At 36.0% G+C, this 22,480-nt stretch overlaps 1 long non-coding RNA gene across 1 annotated transcript in view; it reads left to right on the top strand.

Annotated features, from left to right (window-relative positions):
• The window catches only part of LOC141571832 (uncharacterized), a 35,684-nt gene extending 13,460 nt beyond the window's left edge, over nt 1-22,224 (top strand). The window contains exons 3-5 of the long non-coding RNA XR_012496889.1: nt 15,885-16,011; nt 16,121-16,298; nt 20,917-22,224. This is a non-coding gene — a long non-coding RNA (uncharacterized LOC141571832). The remainder of the gene's footprint in view (nt 1-15,884; nt 16,012-16,120; nt 16,299-20,916) is intronic.
• The last annotated feature ends 256 nt before the right edge of the window (nt 22,225-22,480 follow it).

The raw sequence follows: 22,480 nt of genomic DNA, 5'->3' as shown, positions 1-22,480 counted from the left end.
ATGAGAGGGGTGAATCGGAATAAACCCATGTTTTCCTCTTCACAGTCAACATTTCTCACTTCTTCATGTCTTTGGAAACAAAGACTGTATATAAGTACCCTCACCATCATAAATAGTTTTAGTAACTCTTTTGGTTTACGGTTATGCATTTAGGTTATAGATCTTGCTGTGTTCATTTTCAGAGCATAACCCTAACTCTTGTTGTAGTGATTAAATTGGACCCAAGGAAACAAAGGCAAGATATTTTTCAAAGAAAAATGTTAAGAAACCTAAAGTCCTGAAAAAAAGGATTTGAATGCTACAGATCTAGTTTATAAGTAAGTGCATGTTTGGAAACCGAGGGAGAACACTTACCAGAAAAGGCCTTGCAAATCAGGCTCAAGAGAAACCTTGGCTTGCAGTATTGTTTGAATTCTGTACAAATCAAGTGACAAACGCTTATTGAACAAGTCCAGGTATTTTAAATACAGTTCTGACAGTGATTGATCTGGCCTGTGTTTATGTTTTAGTGATATCTGCTGATAAAGTTTAATACTAACTTTAAAAGAATGTTTTCATTTACTTTCAGCCAGCTGTTACAGCAGGGTTGGTGATTCTATTTTAAGCCAAATTATTACAGTGGAGGCATCCTCCATATTCCAATTCATGAATTGCTATTCTACAGATAGTAACTATATTCAACTTTCAGCCAAGATGGAGAATTCTGTGATGCATACATACTGCATCTTCCATCTGTAGTTTCAAAAGGTGCAAGTTCTCCAAACCAGACAGAAGAGGGAGCTATCCATCTAGAAATTAACTGATCCTTTAAAAATGTCAAACAGAAGGAAATTCTAATGTGATCAAGTCTTATCTTGTTTGGTCTTGTATTTTATAGCAACCCTATAAATTTTCTGGTACATAAAAAGAAAGAAAAAAAAATTACCAGCAAAGGCAAAAACATTGAGCTAAATTAATGGAGAAGCAAAATATACAAACAATTAAAAGGCCAATTAAAAATACACTCACATTTTATGAGTTGATCGCATATTTTATAGCAATATATAGAACCAGAACACACCCACCCCCAAAAGCCAAAATACTATTCTGCTGCCATACAAAACACTAATATTTCCTTGCTGCAGATTCTGATCATGAATGGAACTCTCACTTTAAAATTGATAACATCTGGAAATAATGGCAAAATAGAAAAACTGTTAGGCTGCATCTGTCTTGAAAATGCTATGTAATAAGATTTACTTAATATATTTGAAAGGAAAAAAAATGTTTTGTTCCCCAATTTGTTGCAACATCTGAAAGTTCATGAGGTTATGACCCCTCTTTAAGAAAGCATCTCCCACCACCTGCAAATACCCCAGGAAAAGCAGTTGGAAACAATAAAACACGTGCTAGCTAACTGTTACCAGGGAAACGGTTCTGGTTCACCAATCTGAGCGCCTGTGATTCCAGTGGCTTTGTCCGAGGGAGACATGAGGGAGACATGGGCCAGCTGTTAGTGAATAACCATTGTTATAGATCATCAGGAAATCACAGTCAGCAGGCAACCCAGCCCCACTGGAAGTTTATTTCTCATATTTGTTCATCACCAGGGCAATCCCCTATCTTTAAAACATCCCCTTAGGCTGGGTTAACTAAATAACACCCTGTACCAGCAGGATCCTTTAAAGGAGGCAAGCTGCAAACTGGTCTTTTTGTACAGCAAACAGGAATCTAACTTTGATTTCAATTGCATCACTCTCCTGCTCCCTTCACTTTCTACTGGGATTACAGAGCAAATATCTGAAGTCAGTACCCATTTGAGTTCTGTCTTCCTGCCTTAATTGGCCACTCAGATGCAACCCTCTCCCAAGAGCTTTCAGAGATCATTGGCTTTCCACTTGCTAACGAAGGACTCAACAGAGGCAATTTGGAGCTGCCATCAGGGGAGGGTCTGAAAGCATAAAACTTTGGGTCTCTGCCTCACCAACACACACACTTGAACCAGAACAGCCCCCACCACTTTTACCAATTTTATATTTTAAATTATTTTATAATTCATAAATTCATAGATTTTCTTTGAAACAAGATAGTGTTACTTTTTTAAAGTTTAAAAACAATGAGCTCCAAATCTGTCCAATTATCAGATTTATTTTGAGAAAGAGACTTCTAGAGTTGCATCAGGTAAGGAGCTTAGAAGTCACCACTCCAAGCTAACAATAAGTAGTATGCTATATGAACTGAAAAATCAACAACTCATCTTAGATTCATTAGAGAGGTGAATACAGAGAATCACAACTTACACTGCAGTAGAAAGCCATGAGCAGGAACCTCCATAGGAACCAGTGCCAGGATAACAAAATTTGAACTGCAATTGATGAATTGCCAAAGGTTCAGTGTAGAAAAGTCTGAGAGTTAAAAACTCCAGACATAGAGACCCCCATGCTTGTGAGTTTTACCTCCAGGAGCTCAACTAGATCTTCACAGTATGTATCAGAGAAAAATCTCCTCGTGCTTCTAGTAGGGGAACGAGAAAGGGAACCATTTTGAAATACTCCAGAGCGTTGTGTTCTTAACAAGGCCTACTCTCAGGTAAAACTATTTTACAAGAGGCCTAAGCAACTGGGGCTTTATTAGAGACAAATGGAACTGGGAGAAGGGAAATACTCAACTCAAGCACTCTCTAGCCATCCAGTCCCATCTAAGGTAGAGGGGTTGTGTGTTGGGGGCAGCTAAAAAGCACTGGTGAAGTTCACAGTCCAGGAGAACAGGCTCACCAAAACACCAAGACCTAATCCTATGACTATAAAACATTTCCCCTATTCTCACACCTTACCATCATACTACTAGAGGCCTATTTACCACAGTTCCTTTATACAGTACGTTATGTCTACCTTCTAACAAAAAAATGACAAGGCATACTAAAACTCAAAATACACAGTGTGAGGAGACTAAACAAACCTAAGAACCAAAGTCAAATGTAGCAATAATGTTGAAATTGTCAGATCAATAATTAAAAAATGAACAATAATAAGGGATTTACTGAAAAAACTAGACCACATACAAAAACAAATGGTTAATGTAAGCAGGGTGATGGCAATTTTAAGAAAAAAAATCAAGAAAAAATGCTAGAGTTCAAAAAACACTATAACAGAAATTAAGAATGCCTTTGATATGTTAATTAGTGACTGAACACAGCAGAGGAAAGGATCTCTGAGCTTGAGGACATGACAATAGAAGCTTCCAAAAATGAAAAGCAAAGAAGAAAAATGACTGAAAAACAAAACAAAACAAACAAAAACCACAGAACAGAATATCCAAGAACTGTGACATAACCACAAAAGGTAAAACATATGTGTAATGGGAATACCAGATGTAGAAGAATGAAAAGAAGCAATATTTGAATGAATAATGATGTAGAATTTCCCTAAATGAATATCAGACATCAAACCTCAGATCCAGGAAGCTCAGAGAACACCAGCAGGATAAATGCAAAAAAACAAAAAACAAAAACAAACAAACGAAAACACCTATTTTGAATATCATATTCAAAATTCAGAAAATTGATAAGAAAATCTCCAAAAAAGAAGAAAAAATCACCTTACTGATAAAGAATCAAGATAATAATTCTGTCAGGCTAATTCTCAGAAACCATACAAGCAAGAATAGAGCTGAGTGAAACATTTAAAGTGTTGAGAGAAAATAAAACACCAACCTAGACTTCTGTGTCCTGTGAAATTATCCTTCAAAAGTTAAGGAGAAATAAGACTTTCTCAGACAAACAAAAATTGAGGAAATTTGCTGCCAAAAGTCTGACTGTGCAAGAGATGTTAGAAGTTCTTTAGCGAGAAGGAAATTAATAAAAGCCAAAACTTGGATCTAAATAAAGAAGAGAATCAGAAAATGGATAAGTAAAAATAAAATAAACATTTTTACTTTTATTCTTAATTGATCAACAGGTAAGAGTTCAAAATAATAAAAGCAACAATGTATTAAATTATGTATGCTTATGTGTGATATATTAATATCTATATAAATAGATCTATATATACATATACAGATATATGATTATTTATGTTTATGTATAAGTGAAATGAATTACAACAATGATACAAGGCATAGTATGAAGAAATTAGGAATATTTTGTTATTATAAAGTATTTACACTATATGTGAAATGGCATGATGTTATTTGAAAGTCAATTTAGGTTTGTTTAAATGTATATTGCGAACTCTAGTGAAACCATGAAAAAGAGTTTTAAAAAAAGGGAGTATAATTGATATGTTAGAAAAGGAGAGAAAATTGAGTCATACATAATGTTCAATTAAAACTAAAAACAACAGGAAAAGTGAGAGACAAAAATAGAAACAAAGAACAGGCCAACAAATAAAATATAATAGCAAATACTGTAGATATTAATCCACTACATCGATAATCACTTCAAATATAAATACACCAATTAAAAGACAGAGACTTCAGAGTTTATCAAAAAATAAGACCCTACAATATATTGTCTACAAGAAACATACTTTAAATATAGGCACATGTAGATTAAAAGTAAAATAATGGAGAAAGATATACCATGCTAACACTTATCAAAAGACAGTGAGAATAGCTATAATTTCTGACAGAGCAGACTTCAGACCAAGAAAAGTTATCAGGAATGAAGAGATATATTACATAAGGGTAAAGGAGTTAATTCTCCCAGAAGACATAATAATCCTTAATGTATATGCATCTGACAATAGAGCATTAAAAATACATGAGGCAAAAATGAATAGAACTGCAAGGAAAAATAGAAAAATACATTATTTCACTTGGCAAGATTAACACCCCTCTATCAGAAATGACAACTCCAGCAGCCAGAAAATCAGTAAGGATGGAACTGAACACAACAACATCAATCAAGTGGAAATAATTGACATGTATAGACTACTTCATCCAAAAACAGCAAATTACATTCTTCTCAAGCTCACATGGAATATTCACCAAGATAGACTCCATTGTGGGTCATAAAACACACCTTAACAAACTTAAAATCATAGAAAGTTGTTTTCAGACCACAATGGAATTAAACTAGAAACCAACAACAGAAAGATAACTGGCAAATCACAAAATCCATGGAGATTAAACAATATACTTCTTAATAATGTGTGGGTCACAGAAGAAATCTCAAGAGAAATTTTAAAATATTTTTAACTAAAGGAAAATGAAAACACAACTTTTAAAAAATCTTGAGATGTAATGAAAGCAGTGCTTAGAGGGAAATTTATAGCATTAAATACAGGTTCAGTTGATCCTTGAACAACATGGGGGTTTCAAACCCCCCAACGCAGTTGAAAATCTGAGTTAACTTAAGTCAGTCCTCTGCATATGCAGATTCCCAACCAGTGATCGAAAATACAGTTGACCCTTAAACAACATAAGTTTGAACTGTGCAGGTCCCATGCAGTTCAAACCCATGTTGTTCAACAGTCAACTGTATCAGAATAAAAGGAAGCTCTACAATCAATCATCTAAGGTTTCACCATAGGAAACTAGATAAAGAAAACTAAATTAAATTCAAAGTAAGCAGAAGAAAAAAATAATAATAAAAATTAAAATTGAAATATCATACTTAATGGTGAGAAACTTGAAGCTTTCCTGCTAAGATCAGAAACAAGGCAAGGCTGTTCCCTCTCATCACTTTTCAACATTGTACTGGAATTAGCTAATGCAGTAAGACAAGAAAAATAAATAAAGTGTACCAAGTAAGAAGGAAGAAATAAAACTGTCTTTGTTTTCACATGACATGATTGCTGTGTTTTCATTTTCCTTTAGTTAAAAATATTTTTAAATTTCTCTTGAGAAAACCTGAAAGAATAGACAAAATAACTCCTGGAACTGATAAACAATTATAGCAAGGTTGAGGGACACAATGTTAATATGCAAAAATCAATCACTTTCCTATATACCAGCAATGAACTAGTGGAATTTAAAAATTAAAAACACATCCCCATTTATAATACCCCCACCCCCAAAAGATAAATATTTAAGTATAAACCAACAAAAGACATACAAGATCTATATGGAGAAAACAACAAAACTCTAATGAAAGATTTTTAGGAAGAACTAAGTAAATGAAGAAATATTCCGTTTTCATGACTAGAAAGATTCAATATTGTCAAGATGTTAATTCTTCCCAACTTGATCTATAGATTTAGTGCAATCCCAATGAAAAAACCAGAGAGTTATTTCATGGATATCGACAAGCAGATTCTAAAGATTATATGAAGAGGCAAAAGGCCCTGAATAGCCAAGTCAATATTGAAGAAGAATGACAAAGTCAGAGGACTCACACTGCCCAACTTTAAAACTTACTATAATCTACAGTAATCAAGACAGTGTGGTGTTGGTGAAAAATCACAGAATGGAACAGAGCAAAGAGACCAGAAATAGACCCACATGAATATAGTTAACTGATTTTGATCAAAGGAGCAAAGGCAATATAATAGGGCAAAGATGGTCTTTTCCACAACTGGTACTGGAACAACTGGACATTCACATACAAAAACAATGGGTCTGTAAACAGACCCTATAGCCTTCATAAAAATTAATTCAAAATAGATCAAAGACCTTCATGTAAAACACGTAACTATAAAAACTCCTAAAATGTGACAAAGGAGAAAACCTTGGTGACCTTGGGTATTTCAATGACTTTTAAAATACAACAACAAAGGAACAATCCATGAAATAATTAAATTGGGCTTCATTAAAATTAAAAAGTTCTGTTCTGCAAAAGACAGTGTCAAGGGAATAACAAGATAAGCCACAGACAGGGAGAAAATATTTGCAAGAGACACTTCTGATAAAACACCAATGTCAATACGCAAAGAACTCTTAAAGCTCCACAATAAGAAAACGATTAGATTTGGGTTGCTTTTGTAATCTCACCAAAGAAGATCTACAGATGGCAAGTAAGCATATGAAAAAATCTTTGACCTCATATGCCATTAGGGAATTGCAAATTAAAACAGCAATGAGACCACTACACATCTATTAGAATGGCCACAATCCAAAACACTGACAACCCTAAATGCTGACGAGGATGTGTGACAACAGGAACTATTGTTCATTGCTGAGGGAATGCAAAATGGTACATCCACTTTGGAAGACAGTTTGACAGTTTCTTAGAAAACTAAATAGATCCTACTATAGCATCCAGCAATCATGCTCCTTGGTATTTACCCAAATAAATGGAAAACTTTTATTCCCACAGAAACCTGCACATGGATGTTTATAGAAGCTGTATTCAAAATTGCCCAAACTTGGAGGCGACCACAAAGTCCTTCAGTAGATAAATGGATAAAGTGTGGTACATCCAGACAGTGGGATATTATTCAGTGCCAAAAAGAAATGTTATGAAGCTATGAAGAGACATGGAGGAAATGTAAATGCATAAGTGAAAGAAGCCGATCTGAAAAGGCTACAGACTGTATGATTCTAACCTTATGACTTTTGGGAAAAGACAAAATTATGAAGATAGTAAAAAGATCAGGAGTTGGGGGAAAGCACGGGTGAATAGGTGGAGCACAGAGAATTTTTAGGGCACTGAAACTATTCTGTATAATAAATTCTACAATGGTGGATACGTGTCATCATATATTTGTCAAAACCCACAGAACACTAAGACTGACCCTAATTTAAACTATGGACTTTGAGTGATAATGATGTGTCTGTCAGTGTAGTTTATAGATTGTAAGGAATGTATCACTATGATGCAAACTGTCCATTGTAGGGGACTTGTGAGAGTGTCGGAATAGGGGGTACAGTGGGTCCTCAAATAACACTGTTTTGTTATAACATTGATGAGAAACCTGGGATACCGTAGGAACTTAACTCTTGTTTATTATATCAATTAGCCTATGGTAAAACTGGATTCATTACACATTTTGTTTAAAGTCCCAGAAGGTATTGACATTGAGTGAGGACTTATTATACGCATATATGGGAACTCTCTGTACTTTCACTCAATTTTGCTGTGAACCTAAAACTTCTCTAAAAAATAAAATGTATTCATCTTTTTTTTTTTAATAGAGACATCTCAAATTCACATGTTGGAAGTGCAGATTCAGGAGGACTTGGTTGGGTATGGGAACCCATCTGTTTCATAAATTCCAAGATGATTCTGATGTGAAGTCAGGGTTGAGAACCAATGGGTACATCTTAACCTCCTGATCTTTCAAAACGTAATTGTACTGTTCAGTTTTTTCAGCTCTTTCATATCGTCCATGCATAGTCTTATAAATGTATCTGTACTAATATGTTAATGTCAAATAATGCTTATACATCAAATATAAAGAGGTCTCTCTCTATAGATATAAGTGCTTAAACTAACAGGAGCCCTGTGTTACAGGTTGGTGTCTCTAAAGAGCCTAGTCATACAGCAAAAAAGAAGATGCTATTCCAAAGCTCTGTTCCATCCATGCCTTCCCATAGAGCAAAGAAACAAGATATCAACAATCAGGGACATGGCAACTATGATCCCGTCATTCACAAGTTCAATTTTCCTTCAAAAGAGCAATTAATACCATTAACCAGGCCCTGCAAGCACATATAAAACAGAAAGCATGACTGGAAAAAGGAAAATGAAAAATGGCATAAGAAACCTTCTCTTCCTCCCATAACCAAAGTATACTAGTCCCACCCTTTGGAGCTCAGATGAGCAGAACGAGGATCGTGGAGTTCCTAACCCTAGCCCCTTTTTATCCTGCATAACCCGGAATGATGTAGCTCTCTATTTAAAAAGCAGTAAAAGGATGAAAATGTTCTCCCTTAAAGGCCAGATGTTTCCTATCTTTTTAAGCTCCAATTATTTCAACACATTATTTAGCTCCAGTCACATCAGATCAGGGCCACCTGTTATATCCTCCACACACTTATGAGAGATTTAATGTCAGTTTGTATTTATGGTAGAAAAGTCAGGATGCAATCGAAATGATACTTTTAAAGTCATCTTGAGGTCAAAAGATGTGTATATAGCAGATTAACAGATAATCAAGACACTGTATTGTGTAGTGTAAACAATAATCAAACTAATTTTGTGATTCATTATTACATAAATTTGGATATAATCCAAGACTAAAAAACTCACCATCGGAAATAAAACTACATGCAAGAAAAGCATAATATAACACTACAAGACTAAAAGGATATTGTTTTTTAAAGTTCCATTATAATGTATTTTATTACAGGGATATTCTTTTTTTTACCAAAATAGATTTTTCATATTTAAGTGCTGTGTTTTTATCTTGTCTGATATCAAATATATTCACTCTGGTATAAATAAAATATGTGACTTGATGTCTATATATTGCCATTCTAATGCTACACAAGCATTTGCAAAAAATAAATCCCAAGTAAGTTAATGTCCATTCAGCAAATAAATGTTTATTTAGTACTTATTATGTGTCAGGAACGGTTCTCTATCTTGGGATACAACAAAGAAGAGAATACCCAAAGTCCTTGCTATAGTCAAATGTTGAAATAAATTTACAGTTAACATTAGAAGAAAAAATATATCTGTCCTGGAAAATGAACAAAAAAAAATAGTGCAGAGTTAATGATCTCACAATACTCACAAATTAGATTATTCTTGAGCTTCTGAAGTAAATATTGCTAATTTTGCATTATTCCAGCACTTTAAAAAGTAATAGCAGGTGGTATTACGTATCATAAAACAGATACTAGGTAGAAGAGAGGGAGGGAATAAAAGTGAGAAGTACAACTCCTCATTCCACTCATCTTTCTTTTGATTAGTTAAGCATAACTAAATTAAGAAAAAAACTGAGAAGCCCAATTACAAAGTCTGATCTTTAAATAAAATAGCTTGAAACTCAAGGATATTTACTTGGATTGACTATAAGGCTTTAATTATAGCTAAAACATTGTTTGCTACAAATGAGATTGGTTGTGGTTTGGGGAAGCTTCGCTTTTCCCATTTTCCTTTATTTTTCCTTTATTCTCCATAGTGATGTATGGAAGAGCGTATCCATTCTCATTTAGTCTCCTATCTGAAATCCAACTGTACCTCCTTTGTCCCATTCAATTTTAACTTCACATAAATATAGTTTTTAAATTTAGCAACCTCTGGAAAGATCTCTGTAGAAAGAAGACAACTTTTCCCCCATCTTAATACAATTTCAAAAGTGGCAGACTGGAAAATCTCTGCAGGCAAATGTGATGTCACTAAAAAAATCACACACTTACCCGTAGAGATTCTACAGTCTGACATCTTCAAGCATCAAACCATTTCATCAGGCATGCTTCTCTGTAGGCAGTTCTTTGACTTGAATAAATCTGGAGTGGCCAAATAACCACACTATAGCTAACTTACTAAACTTGAGCTTCTTCTAAACCAAGGGGACATACATGCCTCATGATGGTTGAATCCCATGATTAAATTGTAAGATAGGAAGGTTTAAATGGTTTAAACCAGTTGTTAGCAGCATCGGCAACACCACAGAACCTATTAGAAATGCACATTCTCACACCCACCCCAGAATCAGAAAACTCTGAATCAGAAACTCTGAGAATGAGTCCCTGCAATCTGTGTTTTAACAAGCCTTCCGGGTGATTCTAATTCACACTCCAATTTGAGAACCACTGATTTAAAGAAAACAAAAGAAATTATTGCTGGAACAATGAACTCAGGGATCTTCTGATGTTAGCTAATAGGGGAAAAATATCAGACAAAATAATATGTATTCATAAAAATATTGTCTAGTATACATTTTTTCTAAAGTGATTATCTTAATAATAAGCATAAGCATTAATAATGGAATAAAACATCTTCCTTTAACTCTTATTTTGCCAAAGGAATTGCAGAGCTCTGTTTATTTTCTTAGAGACAAAGAGTTAAGTCTAATTTAGGAGGAGAAAACGTTTTCATGTTTGGGAGGATTAAAAGGGTACTGACATCATTCAAGTCATGAGCCATAATTCTTATTAGATTTTATTGCTACATTCTTCACTCAGCTTTGGAAAGTTATTCCTAAGAGCACAAAATATGCACTTAGACTGCACACCGAGAAGGAAAATGCTCTCACAATGAAATTATTTTAGCCTGACCCAATAATATTTGAAGGACTCAGGACTTGTTCTCTATGTGACATATCTTTACAAAATAAGAGATGAGTTTATATAAATGGATCATTTTCTATATCCTTTATAAGTTTCACTCTTAACAGTTAAATTTGTCTGTGAAAGACCTAATTTCTGTATACCCCCCCCAAAAAAGATTTTCCTTTCCTTCCTTGTATTATAAACATTGCATGGATGAAGAGTTAAAAAACAAACAAACAAACAAAAACAACTATAATTTAACTTGGCCTTTAATGGCAATGAATAAAATATACACAATTAGTTCTTGTATATCAGAACATATTATCTGAAATGTTGGTAGCCTGTTAATTAATAACTTCTGGTAGTACTTGTATGTTAAAAATTTATCTTTAATTTTAATCTTAATGATTTCATTTTTATTATTTCTGGACCACACAAATTTTCCCATGATGTGATGGAAAAAATTGTAACATTCAAAAAATGTAATTAGATCACACACAAAATGTCAACTCACTCAGATTATAATAATAAGGTTTGGCTCACTCATTGAGAAGAGAGAGAGAGCTCAACTATGTCCAGAATCTGCAAAGACAGTGCTAGAGATCAGCAAGATGTTTTAGACATCTCAAAGAACCTGAAGGACGTACATTTACTAAGATGAGGACGAAGGGCTCTCTATGTATCAGGTTTCTTTGATTTATTGCAATTAAGGACGTACATTTACTAAGATGAGGATGAAGGGCTCTCTATATATCAGGTTTCTTTGATTTATTGCAATTAATTCAATTCAGTATTGATGTAATTGCTGATCAGAAGCTCCAACTGGCAGTCTTAAATGCCTTTGATAATAACAGAAAAAAATATTAACCAATAGGTGTAATTTGATATACAAATCTTTCAAAACATGGGGTTCATGGAAGAAACAATGTAATTTAGCATTCTCCCAGGCAGTAAGGGAGCTATAGCTATCTGATAGCAACAACTAATAGCTACTACTGCATGTAACACTCTATACACATTTATTTAATTTAGTTCTCACACAGACCTGGTGAGGAAGGTATTATTAACGAAGAGACTGAAACTCAGAAAGATATAAATGGGAAGGAAAGAAATGATATAAATGTGCACAGCTATGTTTCAGGAAAACTGGGTTTTGAATATCTGACTTCCAAACCTAGGGCTCTCTGGGTCTCAATTCCCTCATCTTTAAAACAAGCAAAGTATCCTTTTTCCTGTTTACTATCTGTGGCTGGAAAAACACTTGCCAGTGATAAAGAACTGAAAAGATACAGAATTTTGTTATTGTGCTTGGGGTGGACTGAGCAAGCTTTGGGATGGCCTAGTCCACCCACCCTCAAAACTACATCCATAGCTGTGGAAACTGCAAGAGAGAGGATGCTGATGGAAGTACTCATTTGCCCCATCATTAGCCCCTCCCAAGGATACTGGCCTTCTGTCTTTGCTCATCCACCTTCCTAGGCCCAGCCATGCTCCTTTGTTCCAGCCTTGGTGATCCCAAGGCCACTCATTCTTAAGGCAAACAAACAAATACCTCCTCCTGAAGCACTGTGCCAGATGAGGCCACATGCTCTTTTCACAGAGTAGCAGATTTCCTCTTCTTTCGTTCGAGGGATATCAGGGTTTTCAATAAATGTGTAACTGAAATATACCAATGCCAGAGGAACTATGCATAAGTAAACTTTGGCTATAATATGCCACCCCTCAGGAAACTGAAATTCCCAACTGGATGCAATCCTGACAGACATACCAGAAACTCCATCATTCACAGAACCTTAACATTTCAGATATGGATAAGAAAAGAGTGACTACTTACATGGACTCGATTATTTATTGAGCATTGACTGTATGCTGGGCATTTTATATGCACTGGTCTATTTAAACCTTTTCACAACATTATATGAAGCTGGACTATTAATAGCCCCATTTTGCATAAGAGAAAATTGAAGCCCCTAGTGGTCTAATAAGGGCCTTGAACAAGGTCTGCTTGATTCCAAAGCCACCTTCTTACAAACCACCCAATTTTAGGGTCCAGAGGTTAAGTAGCCACAGGTCATACAACTGGTTATTGATAAACCTGAAAGTAGACCTCAGTTTTATTTACACCATATGACATTTATTCCTAAAAAAATGTATTTGAACTGTCTATAGTCTTGTAAAAGTACCTTAAAGAATTATTCAATTTGTCATATTACCCAATTGGCTGACTCAGAAGCAAAGCTGCTAATGTATAATCCACTGGCTAGAGTGAACACCAAGGAAAAATATGAATTCTTTACTTATTTATACTTTAACCCCAACAAGTAAATGCTAAAATTGTGCCTTTCTATAGCTGAGAACATGACAAACCATCATATTCACACATTCTTATAAATTAGGTGCCTCATCCTTTCTTAATTTCTGCTGGCCACCTAAAAATCAAGGCAAAACAAATCATTAATGTATTTGTAGCACAGCGGGGATCATTTGGGGGGTTTGTAAAACCAGGTTTGAATTAGAACTTATAACATGTAAATGTTACTAGACTCATTCCTTATGGTCAGATTTACTCATCACTTATCAACTCTGTCTTCTGTAGCTTCAACTGAAGGGCTCATTAAGGATATTACATTTTGTAAAAAATAGATAATCTTTCCATTTGACAAACAACTTTTAATTTTCTGTCTTAGAAGTTACCCACCATGGTGGCTGCCATGGAGAACTTGCTTCAGCTTACAAATGATTACCTACTAAAACAAAAGTAGCACATAATGGAATCTGATCTAATAAAAGATGTGGTTACTTATTATGGTAAGTTGTAATATTAATAACTTGAAGCAAAGAAAGTACAAAGGCACCTTTCCTGAGTGGCCGTAACTCACATTTGTTTTCCCCTCCCATACTTCTGTTCTTCATCATCTTGCCTCGTATTTTCCTTCCTTTTATCCTCTCCCTCATCTCTGCAAAACTCAAAGCTGTGTTTGGTTGTGGGAAGAAGTGGATGTGAAAGATGAAATCATTTCAACAGGTGTATAAAACACATCACCACTCATTCACATAGATTATTCTTTCCCCCTGAGGCTCCAACCAGGAACTTCAGAAGAACTAAAAGTCATAATTCTTTGCACAGGCTATTGCTTTAGGGAAACCAGGGGTCACTGTGTATTCAATGAGAAAGGTAACTTATCATATTAGTATTATGGACAAATATTTGCTGAGCACACCATGTGCTTGGAAGAGTGCCAAATGCTGTATGTTCTTTAAAGCTTTAGACAATGAAGGTAAGAGTGTTCCTTTATTAGTAGGGATTCCCCTCTGAACCTGAATTTTCAATTCCCTAGTGGTTTTGGGAGGTGCATAAAATTATCTACTATTTCAGGATGTGATTATACTTTATTCAGATTTTAATACCTCACTTTTATGGAAGTTTATGGATTTTAAGTGTTTTCTCAAAATCATTGTTTAGAACAAGCCCTCTTTTCCCAGTCTCTATATACAACATCCTAACTGGCCACATTTGACATTAGACATCTATGTTAGAAGGGCACAAATTCATTTAAGAAACTAATCGTGTGAAAGTTATGAGTAGTAAATATTTATGAAGATGGTAATGTTCTCTTTCTTGACCTGGGTGGTGGTTACATGGGTGTGTTCATTTTGTGATAATTCATCAAGCTGTACACTTATGATTTGTGCATTTTATGTAAGTGTACTTACCTCAATAAAATAACTTAAAATTTTGTATGTATGAATAGTCTTGACATCCCCTCCCCAAACACATGCAAACCCACAACCAGAATAACTGATTTCACAAGGCAGTTATTTATTCTCCTCCTAGTGTCCTCATTTCTTGCCTTAGAGACTTTAGCTATTCAACTTCAAGCCTAAGAGATTGTTTTTAGGGCCTCCCTCTCATCAGATATTTTCCCTTTGGCTATTTTTCCCCCCTCCATGGGCTTTCTTCTGTAGACTGGGCCCTGTCTTCTCTAATAGGTCCCAATCTTTTCTTAATATCTCAAAAACAATACAAAAAAAAAAAATCTTTACTTCATTTTTTCCCCTCACAGTACTATCTCTAATTACACTTGCTGCTGTCCACAGAGCAACAGTCCTTCTACAAGTGCTGGCTGGGTGGCTTTCTCAGGCTCCTCTTCAAAAAAAGGGCTCCTGTGATTACAAAATGACTATGCCTCCTGGTCTCTCTCACCCTTTCTCTTTCCTCCCTGCCCCTTCTCCCTCCCTCCTTTTCTCACTGTTTCTCTGGAACTTGTGTTTCTGGCAAATGATTCCCAAGTCGCTTTGCATCTCCATGGAAAACTACTACCGCTGGACCTTCTCCCATTTTCAGTTTGATTTCTGTAAGAACCCTCTTGATAGGGTTGTTGTTAGGATCAAATGAAATAATCTGCATAAAATACTTAGTACAGGGCTAGGCATATGGTAATCACGTATTAAACAGCAGCTTTTGTTATTGTTATTATGAGTGGTATGATTAGCTAATGTTGTTTTCTGTTTGTTTGACAATGGGGTCAACTCAAATTTTTAACCTTTGCAAATTATTGTAAATGCTGAGGGAATACTTAAATAGCAGCTATAACTTATTAAGTGTTCTATATCAGGCACTGTTAGGCACTTTACATAAATAGTCTTATTTAAGCCCCTAACAATCCTATGAAATAGAAATTGGGATCCCATTTTAAAATGAGAAAACTGAGCTTTTGTAAGGATTAAGGCTTTTTGCTGAGTCACTAGCCAATTAAATTGACCATAGGGATGCATTTGCTTCTGAAATAACCACCTTCTTGTAGGATGTGCATCCTGCCAGATTGTGGCATGGCACTCAACCCCTCAATAAGAAGCCTTTGGCCCCAATTGGGCACTGTGAGAATTACAGAAGTCTCAAATTGGGCCCTGCCTCCAAAGAGCTGACAGCGGGTAAGTCAACCTATTGCAAACTTGCCCAACAATTTGTCATAGAGACTTAACAGTTTGCAGGCTACAAGTACCTAATCATCTTCCACTCTTTCGTGTTTGTTGCCTTTAGCATCTTCTCCATCATCCCAAACCAAGTATCCTTAGAAAACTGTGACAAATTTACAGACTGAAGTTTTTCCTCTGTTGCAAGAATCTTCAGAGGTCTGGGATTCTACACACACTCTCCTAAAAACTTCCAGGATAAACTTCCCTCCTTCTTTTACTGCTGGTGTGCTCTACAAAAGAAGGTAGGTTGAATTGGATCCAGCCACTGTACCTCCAACCCTGTTGGCCATGAACAATGATTCATGTCACTGGAGTTAGTTACTGCTATGTCTTCGGTGTCCAGAAAGATGACCTTCAAAATATTCTCTTTTTTTAAGAAAGGGAATATGGCATAAGCCAAGTCTTAAGGGTTGCAACCCAATTATACACAGGCAACCTCTAATGACTGTTCTAACAGCAACTAGTTCATTTATTTCTCTTCAGTTACTCGTGCCAGTATCATTATCCAGCCCACTGATGGCTTTCCTTGAAGAGGTTATTTATTCACCTGCTTGGCTCTAGTTACGATGTACCATGTCCCTTGAAGTAGAGCCGGCTTCTTTTTCAGGTTTTGTAAAAACTTGAACTAGAAAAGGATAAAGCCTTTTTTATGGGAACCATTTTTTATATCAATTACACTTGTGCTCTGTCATGAATTGTGACTACCTATTCAGGCATGTCTCCACCATTCAGAATGTAGAAAACATGCCAATGGGAAGCTCAGCTCAATGGCAGTTCTGGCTTAGGCCTTGGGCTGGACACCCACTTATGCACAGTATGACTCAGACTCCCTTCTCGTAACGCCTTATCTCTAGACACCATTCTCCATGAATCCCTTTCTCTATTCGTAATCACTTGTAATCCTCATGCTCCTCTGTCTGACCTTCTCTTCCCACAAAAATTCAGAAAGTATGCACTTAATAAACAAACAAATCCATTGACAAAGATAGATGTATTCAGGGCAGCTTTACCAAAATTCAGCTTCAAATTAGTATTTAACAAAATTCCAGCCAAAATGCTCATTTGTAACTCCAGCCAACTATTTTATTGAAACCAATTCAAAGCCAAACAATTTCTGAATGCCTACAAGGCAACAAAAATAATAAATAACATTTGGCTATCTTTCAAACCTTGGGGGATTCAGAGTCCCAATCCCAAAAGAACAAGAAGACAAGGTAAAAGGAAGCAGACTTAAAAAAGGTTACTGCTTGGAGAGTGACTCCCACTCTGAAATCTAGGACAGGAAGTTTGTTTGGAGAACTTTCAGGTGGTCACCAGAACCGCTAAGAAATTGGGATGCAGAAGACAGTCACATTAAATAGGTTCTTATAAGTCTTCTCACCCACCAAGACCTTTTCAGTTGGTTTTTATAGATTTTATGCCTTTGTTTTGAGTTTATTTCCAACAGGGAGACTGCAAAAGACATCCAAGTGTGACAAAATTAGTACTACTCAGCATCAGTGTGAGCCTGAGACCAAAGACCAGAGACGTTTCAGAATTTAGACTTGAAAGCTGAGAGAGGACCAGATTTGTCAATAACATGTCTCAAATGATAGTGCTCCTATCCATAAAGAAGAGAAAATGGAATTACAAATATAGTTTATGTCAACTCTAGATACCAGGAGGTTCTGAGAAACCATAAATATCATGTAAACTCAGAAGCCCCTCAATGTAGAAATAGAGACACCTCAGTATACCCTGGTACATCACCAATAAATCAGTAACTCGAACAAGGTTCAGAAGTAGACATGAAAAAAAACCTCCAGGAAGGAGGAAAATAACAAAGACACAAGCACTAAATAATAAGAGTAGAATTTGCGTACTTTTTCTATAATAGAGAGGTTGGGAATTTGAAAAAAAAAAAAATAGAAAAAGTAATTGAGTTAACCAAAGCACATGGTAGTAAAATTAAAACAAAATGAAACTGGAGTTTATTGAGTATCTATCTATCTGATTCTGTGCTAGGTAGATAAGTTCACAAATATTACCACATTTAGTTCTTAATCTCACGCACAAGTATTAACAACGCAGAAACTGAAGCGCCAAAAAACAAAATAATTTGCCTTAGTAATAATAATAATAATAATAATAATAAAGCCCACAGCTGCACCACTAGTGATGGAACCAGGAATCACACCAGCTCTACTTCACTCCAAAGCTCGGTGCTTCCCCACACTCTATGCTACATTCTACAGTCAAACTTGCAGCAGGAAGGCTAATCCTTCCAAGTTCTCAGAACATACATAAATAATACCTGCTTTGAATCAATAACACTGATTTTCAGAGAAATATTAACATTGCCACCATCTGAACAGATCCAATGACCTGGAAGGAATTTCTTTGTTACATCCAAATACAAATCTTTAGGAAGTCCTAATGGAACTAAGATGACAAATGCATACATTGCAGTGCCTCCAAAGATGCTGGCAAAAACATCCCCCTATGGATTTAGAGGCTTCTTTCCTTTGGTAAAATTCTGAAAATATTTAAACAGGATGTTTAGAAAGTGTTAGGAGTAGTTTACTTCTTGATGCTTCACTCTGCTACTATTTTTTCAGATTATCTGTCATATAGACTGTCTCACACATTCGTGTAAATTTGTTACCAAAACTGCTTTATATCAGTTTCCCCCTTTTTCTTTTTAAATGCCCATCACAGCAACCCAGTAAGGTGGGCAAGGTGGCAAAGTATGTGTCTGTGCTTTTCCTCAGAGCCCTCCCCACTGTAGTTGTGGGCATGACATACCCTATGTCTTGGGTTCACCACCAGCTATCTCATCTGTCTCGTCTGTATTCAGTATTTCCATTTATGATCTTTTTCTAATGTTTTCCAGTATAGGAGAGAAGAACTACATCTCATTCTTCCTATCTGTTCAAAGTAACTTTTGAGTACTAAACCTTCTAGGGAGAAAGGAAAATCAAGTCTAAGGTTAAGAGAAAAGGGAAAATGAACCATCATACATGTTGCTTTGAAGTTGGGTTTGATTCATCCTAACCCCTTGAGAGAAAAGAAATGAAAAATGACAGACCCTTGCGTTTTTATTAGGATAAAATCCATTTATTTTTGATCCTGAGTAATTTGACTCTAGAAAATAAGCTTAGAACTATAGTTTAAATGCCAAATTCCAGTGAGCAGACATATTTATTTTTCAAAACGTAGCCTTTTACTTAGGAGTTCATAATCTTGTTTTTATACTCACTTGTTCTTTCTCAATTTTTCTGTAACTTTATACCTACATGATTGTTTTACCATGAGAAGCCATTTTTCTAACTCAGCAAATTATCACTATCCTAACGCTGTCAAGTCTTAGTTATTTAAAGACAAGTTATGAGATGGAACCATAATTCCTTGCTCCAATGAACATTTGATTTAGTTCAACGAATTTTTATTGCATACTTATTAAGTGCCAGGTACTATGCTGAGAATTTTATGGCTGAGACTGTAAAGATGAATAAGCATGGGTCCTACATTTAGAAGTTCACAGTCTAATGAGGTAAACAACGGGTAGTACAAAACAGAGTTTATAAGAGGTACCAAAACAGAGATAGTACAAGTTGAATGTGATCACAGAGAAGAGAGACTGAAGAGAGAAAGCAGTGTCTGATGTTGATCTTACATTCAGCGTGTGTGAGTCACACGAGGTGTATATGCATGCCAGTGCACATGGGTGTGTGTTAGAAGGAGAGAGGAAACAGAAACTATTCCAAGCACGGGCAAAGGCATAATACAGCTCGTTGGATTCTTGTAATTTCAAGCGGTTTGTTAGAGATGGAGTCTACGATGGAAGGGAAGAAATGGTTTAGTATGGTATGAAGCTAGAGAGAAAGTGCAAACCCAGCCCCTACACCAGACCTACTGAATCAAAATCTGAATGTGGGTCCCAGGGACCTACATTTGTAAGAAGTTTCTCATGCTCACTGAAGTTGAGAATCCCCACAGCAGATGATGGAGAACTGCTACAAGCATCTCCTCCTCCCTCTTTTCTTTATCTTTATTCCTGTCATTAACAGCACCACCCAGTAGACAGAAGGGGCTGAAGCTCATGGCCCAACCCCACTTAGGTATAATTAAGCGGCATGGGCAAAGGGAAGGCTGTGGAAACTAATATCAAAAAAAAGTGGAGACCTGGACCCCCATGGTCACACCTGCCCCTTTGGTGAATATATGGTCATGTGTCTTTTTACTTCTGTAATTGCTGATTTTCTTGTAATACGGAAGTATTTGAGGGTGTTTGACTTTGGTGTTCCCAAATTCTTTATAGTTTGTTTTAAAATTGTTTTCAAGTGATTGGTTTTACATTTACCTGTACTACCGTGTTTCCTCGAAAATAAGACCTAGCCGGACAATCAGCTCTAATGCATCTTTTGGAGCAAAAATTAATATAAGATCCAGTCTTATTTCACTATAATATAAAATTGGGTTAATATAATATAATAATATATAATATAATACCGGGTCTTATATTAATTTTTGCTCCGAAAGATGCATTAAAGCTGATTGTCTGGCTAGGTCTTATTTTCGGGGAAACACGGTATACTACTACTTGTTTTTCTTATTATGTAAGGATTAAATAGAACAAATCCTTTCTAAATGCAAAGATTAGACTTTTACAACATTAGATGCAATGATGAATATGCCAGAAATGTGTGAAAATAGGGTTTCAATTCATCAAGAGGCGGAGCTTGATAATGTCTCATCAAGGAAAAAGCAGGGAGACAGGAGACTTTAACGCTAGGTCATCAGCTGATGGGCTCAGTGAACAAAGCATACTTCTGACCACGACTCCTGTGCACCTCTGCTCACAAGATTTTCTTCTTGCAGGTCTAACCTGGATGGCTGTGAGTTGGCTTAATCTCAGCTGGCAACTGTGAGATGTTCATACAATCCCCCACAGTGGTCTCTGGGATTATGCTAAACAGAGCAATTTCCTTGCCCTAACGAATCAAAAGATTTGCATGGCAACCAAAATTGGAGTACCAAGTTTCTGTTTCACGACCAAGAAAAAAAAAGTGACTGTTTTATGCTTAACCTCTTTTACTAAAGTCTTTTTCTGAAGCCGTGTTGTACTGGAAAGGCAACCGGTTGGGGGAATTAATGTTCCTTCATTGGATTTGTATGCTATTGAATGTGCTCCTTCAATGCTACTTGATTTTTTTAAAAAGAATTACAACCAAGTCAGTTTGGGTATTAGAAGCTGAACCTAAAACTTTTTCCTTCTCAAAGCTCCTCTCACTCTTTTTGTGGGTGCTTCTCTGTCAAATTCCAAGCAGTCCAAAAGAGGAAGATTTCCTGCCAGCCTCTCCTCAAACTTCAGCTGCTCAGATCATCACACTGAATGGCCTTTCCTCATTCCCTCTGTGAGTGTTTCCATATTCAAGTGTCCTCATTGGTATTGAAATTTAGAATCAACTATGGCTCAAGCTAAACTTGCCACAAGATTTTTGAGCTGTACCTAACTCTAATTTTGGTGACTCCTGACAACAGGGGCAGAAAACTGTATTCTGCAAAACAAACAAACAATGAGAACAAATGTAATTCCTCAGGGTGAAAAATCAAGGCCAGTTCTCTTCCTCATTCACCCAGCAACATAAAACAAATTAGATGGTGCGACTTTATAATTAAATGCAGGATTAACTTTAACAACCAAAATTATTCAAGATGCTATTTCAAAGGTCTCGAATGGCACATTGCTTCTTAAGTATCTTCAGGAAGAAAAGAAGCTTGTGTGTCTATCTGATTAAATTTCATTTCCACTGTTGAGCCAGATTAGTATATTATGACCTAATGAGTTGTCTTGCCAGAATTTAGTTGGGTAGTAAGTAGGAGATCGGTTTGAGGATTAGTTATTGCCAGATTAACAGGATAAATACTAAACTATAAGTAAGTTACCTCTAGTAAGAAGAGGGCTTCATATTAATTCTCAGGGTTCATGAGGGCGCTGAGAACTCTCCAAACATCTGCACCTTCCTGCTAATGGAAATAACCCTTGTTTTCAAACATTTAAAAAATTCCCAATTCCAATACTTGGTGACAATTTTTCTAAAAAGAAAACTATATTTTCAAAAGGAAAGGGAAATGAATATAATTCAAGGCAGTAAGAACTGTTTTTAAAATAGTTGAGTGCATACTATGTGTTCGGAATTGTGTTTGTTGCCATGCTTTCATACATGCAGTAAGTATGTTATTGCTGTCTGTAGATGTTTGTAGTACTCTCCACACATATAGGCACCAGGGGACCTTTTAGAAATGCCAATGTCAATGGCTCCACCACAGATGAATGAAATCAGGATGCTTGGGGGTGGGGCCTGGCATCACTATTTAAGAGATACCCAGGGGATTCTAATGGGTAGCCAGAAGTGAGAATCACTGTATTTGAGCCCAGCCA

Source organism: Rhinolophus sinicus, linkage group LG05, assembly GCF_036562045.2.
Source record: "Rhinolophus sinicus isolate RSC01 linkage group LG05, ASM3656204v1, whole genome shotgun sequence".
NCBI classification, from domain to species: Eukaryota; Metazoa; Chordata; class Mammalia; order Chiroptera; family Rhinolophidae; genus Rhinolophus; species Rhinolophus sinicus.
This window is presented reverse-complemented; position numbering and strand designations above follow the sequence as displayed.